Source organism: Sander vitreus, chromosome 1, assembly GCF_031162955.1.
Source record: "Sander vitreus isolate 19-12246 chromosome 1, sanVit1, whole genome shotgun sequence".
Taxonomy (NCBI): Eukaryota; Metazoa; Chordata; class Actinopteri; order Perciformes; family Percidae; genus Sander; species Sander vitreus.
In genome coordinates, this window is record NC_135855.1 from 27,351,539 (window position 1) to 27,357,353 (window position 5,815).

Here is a 5,815-nt window from a genome sequence, read left to right on the forward strand (position 1 = left end):
GCGGTGTCAACAGGCTCACAAGACACACAAAAGGAAGCACTACGTAATGATTTCAGTAGCTGCTGCGTTGTAGACGTGCCGCCCCCTGCTGCTGGAAGTGAGAACTGCATGGCTGCGGTTAGCGGATGATACTGTGTCTTAGAGACAAGACAGCTTAAGCTATGTGAATAAAAATAGAAAGTCCAGCATTGAATAGATGTAGCTCCCTCTAAGGTCGGTAATGTTTCTGCAAGGGTGGAATGTAACTAATACATTTACTTTACATTCATTTGAGGTATTTCTTTGTACTTCACTTGAGTGCTTCCATTAATATTGTAGGTACTTTACTTATTTTGACAATTATAGTTAGGCTACTTAACCCTACATAGCCTACAAAACATATGATGAGCTTATAAAATATGATACGTTGTTATAGATTGAAATTAACAAACAGTAGCCTATGAAATAGTTAATTATCTCCACCTCAACAACTAAAACGGTGAAAATGCTACTTTCATATTAAAGTTACTATATGTAACTTTGAAATGTTTCTGAAACTGTGTAATTTTTCATCTGATGATCATAAATGACCTGTAACAGCAAACGAGACTAACAGTGAAAAGAATGCTATTTTTATATAGTTTTTATTATTGTCTCTGTCCGGGTTGATTTTTCTCATGAAGTCCTAAAATGATTTACGGCAGGTAGACGGCGCTACAGAGCACACATTCTGAAGGGTCACAGATTTCGGAGTAACACCAGAAAAGCCAGCTGTGTTATTGTATCCAGCCAGGTAAAAGGTAGCATATTTCTTCATATAAGCCTAATTGTATTTTAGTTTTATTTTAGAAGTTATCTTTTGTAGTTATGGCTGATACTGGGGCAGGACCATCACAGAAAAAAAGGAAATTAAATGAAGAACATCTAAAAGCTAAAAGGGAAAGTGAATGACAACGGGCGAAACCAAGTCAATCTCGGTGGGACTTTCAACAGATGGAGACAATTACGGGATTGTAAATTACTCAAAAACGTCTCCGAATTGGCCCACAGGTATGTTCGATGTCTATTTCATTCATAAAATAACTTTACAATGTGGGATGTGGTTGTACCCCCCCTCCCCTTCCAATGCGCTATATAAGTTATTACTACGTTCGTTGCTACAACAAACTCTTAATGCTTTGGCTCGTGACACATCGTTTCCTGTATCGTTTAGCTTACGATACATCCAAAGTTATCGTATGCAACGATGCATCTGTAACTATTCTCTTATTGTAAATGAATGATTTTCTGGTTCAGAAAAATATTCATTGCGACTATACCTCCCCGTAACGCTAACTCAGTAATCTACAGTGGGCAATACAGCTGAGTCGGCGTTTGGAAACCTGTTTGTATGGCTGCAACTAATTATTATTTCCATTATCAGTTATCAAAATCAATCTGATGATTATTTCCTTGATTATTTGGCTTATTATTTTAGCCTATACAATGTCAGAATTGTGAAAAATGCCCATCATCATTTCCCAAAGGCCAAGTTGACATCTTTAAATTCTTGATTTGTCTGATCAGCAGTCTAAAATCCAAAGATATTCAGTTTACTATCATAGAGGACTAAGACAACAAGCCAATATTTACATTTGTCAAAGCTGGAACCAGGAAAATGTGTGGGGATTTTTTTAGTGCTTGAAAATGGTATTAGTATAAAGAACTTAGCAACACATGAATAATTCACAACCTTTAATGTTGTCATGGATTATACTAAAGCTTGTCAGTCTATAAAGGCTGCCTCACTGTCTTGATTTCTTGGCGACTTGTTTAAATGTAAAAGTCAGCTGATCCTGATCACCTGTAGGACTTCAGTGCCCCGGCAGAACTAGGATGATGCTTCATTTAATCATATGCACGCTTAATTAACTTTCACTGACATTAGGCCTATGGATACCTTAAATTATAAGTGTTAGGGTCAGAGTGAAAACAATTAAAATTGGATTTGTTTTTGCTTTAATGTATTACAATAGACATGAGTGAACTGCAGACAGGATAGATACTTTGTTTCAGTGCAGTGATATGAACACTGATTGGTATGGAACTGTTGTTCAAGTCATTAGAGAACATTGTATGAGACCAGATTGCAGTAGGAGTTGACAGGAGTTATCATCATATAATAGATAGGGTTATTAATTCAAATAACACAAATAACCTACCCTGGCTGTAGGCTAACCGCTCCATACTCTCACTATGAGTGATGCCCCAGCGGTGGAGACTCTGAGGGGAGTACATGGTGAGTGGTACTCTCCTCTGCCCACTGTCTTGTTGCAAAGAGGATAGTAAATCAAGCAGATCCCTGAGTCCTGAAGTGGCTCCCTCTGGTCTGTTTCCTGTTACGCTGCTGCAGCACTTTCAAGTTTATTTGGATTTTTCTGATTCCCTGGAACCAGATGACCCTCAAATTTGGTGTTTTCCAGTTTGGTCACAGTCTCAGGATGTGCTGGGCTTCTGCTAAGCTGCGCAGGACAGCCTAGAGAAAAACAGTGGAGACAGAATAAGATCTTAGAAGCAAGAAGACTAGAAAAGAGTGTATCAAAACAATCCAGGGAATACAAATGCTTTTGCTATAATTGCTCCTGTCTGGTGTAGCCTACACAAAACAATGATAACTCCAAACATTACATTGCACAACCCAACTTTGTTAAATGCCCAAACATCCCTGGCTGGGCACAAGCCAGGTACAGGTGTAGCCGCTGGCCCAGCAGGATGCACACAATATTGAGATGGACAAGAATTGCTGTTTTGAAAAACAACTAACCATTTGCATTTTAAGCCTGGTTGCAGGCATATAATTAAAGAATAAAATAAAACAAAATGGCAATTCAGTCTGATTATCAGGCTACTATATTGCCCCAAAATGTACTTGTGTAATTAGACTCAATGATTAGTTGCATCTTTGCCTCCCATTTATCCTCACTGATTCAAACAAACACTGTAAACACATACACCACAGGATGAGACCTTTCACTGTCATAACTAATATATGCCAAAAAGTTCTGCCCGCTAAACTCTTCTTAAATCTTGATTTAATGCAAAAATTGTATAGTCACTACCAAAATTGACATTATAAAACAGAATATAGAAGGAGGAGGTTTTACCTTTTCTTCGAGTGGTAGCTTATGAGGAATGCATCCAGTGGGCCTCCACCTTACCATGATGTAAGACGGGGCGGTAAAAGCCTCCGACCTCACCAGCTGACGAATGTTAGCTTCATTACAACACACAGCAAGAGAAACTGTCGTAGCATGGAGGCTACAGTAAACTGCATTACAAGGACCACTGGTGTCTTTCCCTTTTTTGTTGTTTCCTCTTGTTCTGCCTCTCTTCCTCTGCTTGCCATACTCTCTCTCCCTCTCTCTCTAATAGCTGAGGGCTGACCAGGGATCATATGACTGGTCTCTTGCACCCCTCAGCTGACTCTATACTGCCTGTGTTCATTCACTAAATGGCTGCATTTAGCAGAGAATTCATAATTCAGGCCGCTGCTGCCTTGATGTTGATGTATGATTTGTTTTGTTTTTTGTTTCATTCTCCTATACCTGTTTTCTGCCTCACACGCAATTTCTCTGTATCTTTATATCCCCTGTTTGTTTTTTTTACTCCCTGTTTGCTGCCCTATCAACATCACAAGTTTCACCATCTAAAAAAATGTGTAAGCCTCTTAATCTTTTTGTTTGCATGTGCTTTTGTGAGGCTGTTCATACATTTTCTGCCTGTTTGTGAGTACCTTTAACACTGTGTCACATGTAAGAATTCACCAATAGGGACAACAACAATTATGTTACGCTATAAGCATTTGGGCTTAAATGTTTTTTTAATTTAATGCAATTGATTTAATATTTTCATCAAGATGCAAGAGAAAAAAACATAACAATGTCAATATCTTGAATTCACAATCTACACGCATGCAGGTTTTTTTGTTGTCTCTTTTTAGTTTCTCATTTTTACATCTCTCTCCTGCCGCCCTGCATCCACTTTCCTCCTTCACTCTCTCCTCTCCCATCATCTCCGAACCACACCTTAACAAACACTACTTCCAGGGTGGTATGTTTGTACCATATGACCATGTTCATCACTGTAGGAACACACCCTTCCACATGACAGACAGCCGGACCAACAAATCAATAGCCTTTAGTGGTACCCATTTCCACCAATAGGAGGAAGAGATGCTGTTTTGTCGTAATAGCAAGCCTTTCATTCTGCAGCAGTGCTGGAGTGGTGCTACACTCACAGATTCCAATACTGTGATTTATTAATATAATTTTGATTCACAGAAAACAAGAAACAGTGAGTATACTGTCCTACAATAGCAGAAGAGATACTGTAATTATACCAACTATATATATATATATGTTTCACGCCATCGTCCCTTATGAACATGTACATATGTTATCATGCGATTATTGCATCTTACCTCAGGCAGTAGAAAGCAGAGAGTTGATCCTTATTTCTACAGCTTGTCAGTACTCAGTAGTCTGGTCCCAAAAAGGATAAATCTATGTTCTGGTCCAGTATATGGAGTGTGAGGCAATGACTCTGTGGAAACTGTTCAAGATGGGCTTGATTCCTCGACTTCCTGGCAGAATGTACATTCCAAGCTTCAGGGTGTCAATCCCAGGCCAGTTGTGGCAGCTACAGGCAGCAGTGAGTGGCTCCTAGATGTCCCATGATGGACACTTCAGATGGTACCATTACTGCCACAGAGATGATGAACAGATGAAGGGTTGTCTTCTTAATATGTTATTTTACATATTCTTTCAAAACACACTAACTATCTTATTTAATCAAATCTAGAGGTGCTGCAAGGCTGTTAAATCAAAATGAGCTTCTACAGGTCTGAAGCAGTAAGTCGGAACATCACTCTGGAGACATCACCAACAGAAACCACAACCATCACCCCACACAGCACCCAATGACAATAGAGAAGGAAGCCAGGGAGAGGGGGTGGGGTGTGAGAGTAACACAGCAAAGAGGGGAGCGGTAGTCCAGAGGAGGCTTGTAGAGGGATATATACAGTGAGGAGGAGAGAGAGGGGCACTGACTTGTACTCCTAAATACACCCCACCTACACATTAGCATAATACACTGCTCATATGAATGGGATACATGAAAATATGAATGAAAACATGCACATTTTGGTGAACAGTGCTTTCTGCAATAGAGGAGGGTCAAGACTGCTGTTACCAACCAATCCCTGAACAGAAAGGGAGGTCCTTGTTGAGACAGACCAGAGATTGGGTGTGTGTGTGTGTGTGTGTGTGTAAGTGAATGACTTTGCAGCTAAGAGAATGAAATACCGGTAGTATCACTGCAGCTGGAACATACTCTCAGTGAAATAAGATAATGCTTATTCTGCTAATGCTTTCCTATAATCCAACACAAAGAAAGATCAGCAAAATTGTATAGAGTATTGTACACTTGGGTAGATGACAAGAAATACAATAAAATCTGTACCATCATATATAATTGTAAAGTTCGCACTATTAATAAAACATTTAAAAAAAAGTATGTTTCTAAATTGAAAAACTAGCAGGTTATGATTTGTTTTAAGAATTTTGGACATAGGGTCTCTATTGTAAAACACCAACACATTTTAGTAGCAAATACCTTTTAGATTTGATTACAGAGTGCCTTTTTGAAATCTATAAACTAGCAAAAATAACAGGAAGCGAAAAACTGTTTTTCCGAAGCAAGAAAATATTTATTTGTAAAATAATATACAAAAAAGAATATACAGTAGAAATGACTTATTTCAGAAAGAGAAAGGAGATATATTTACGTACAGTCAGAG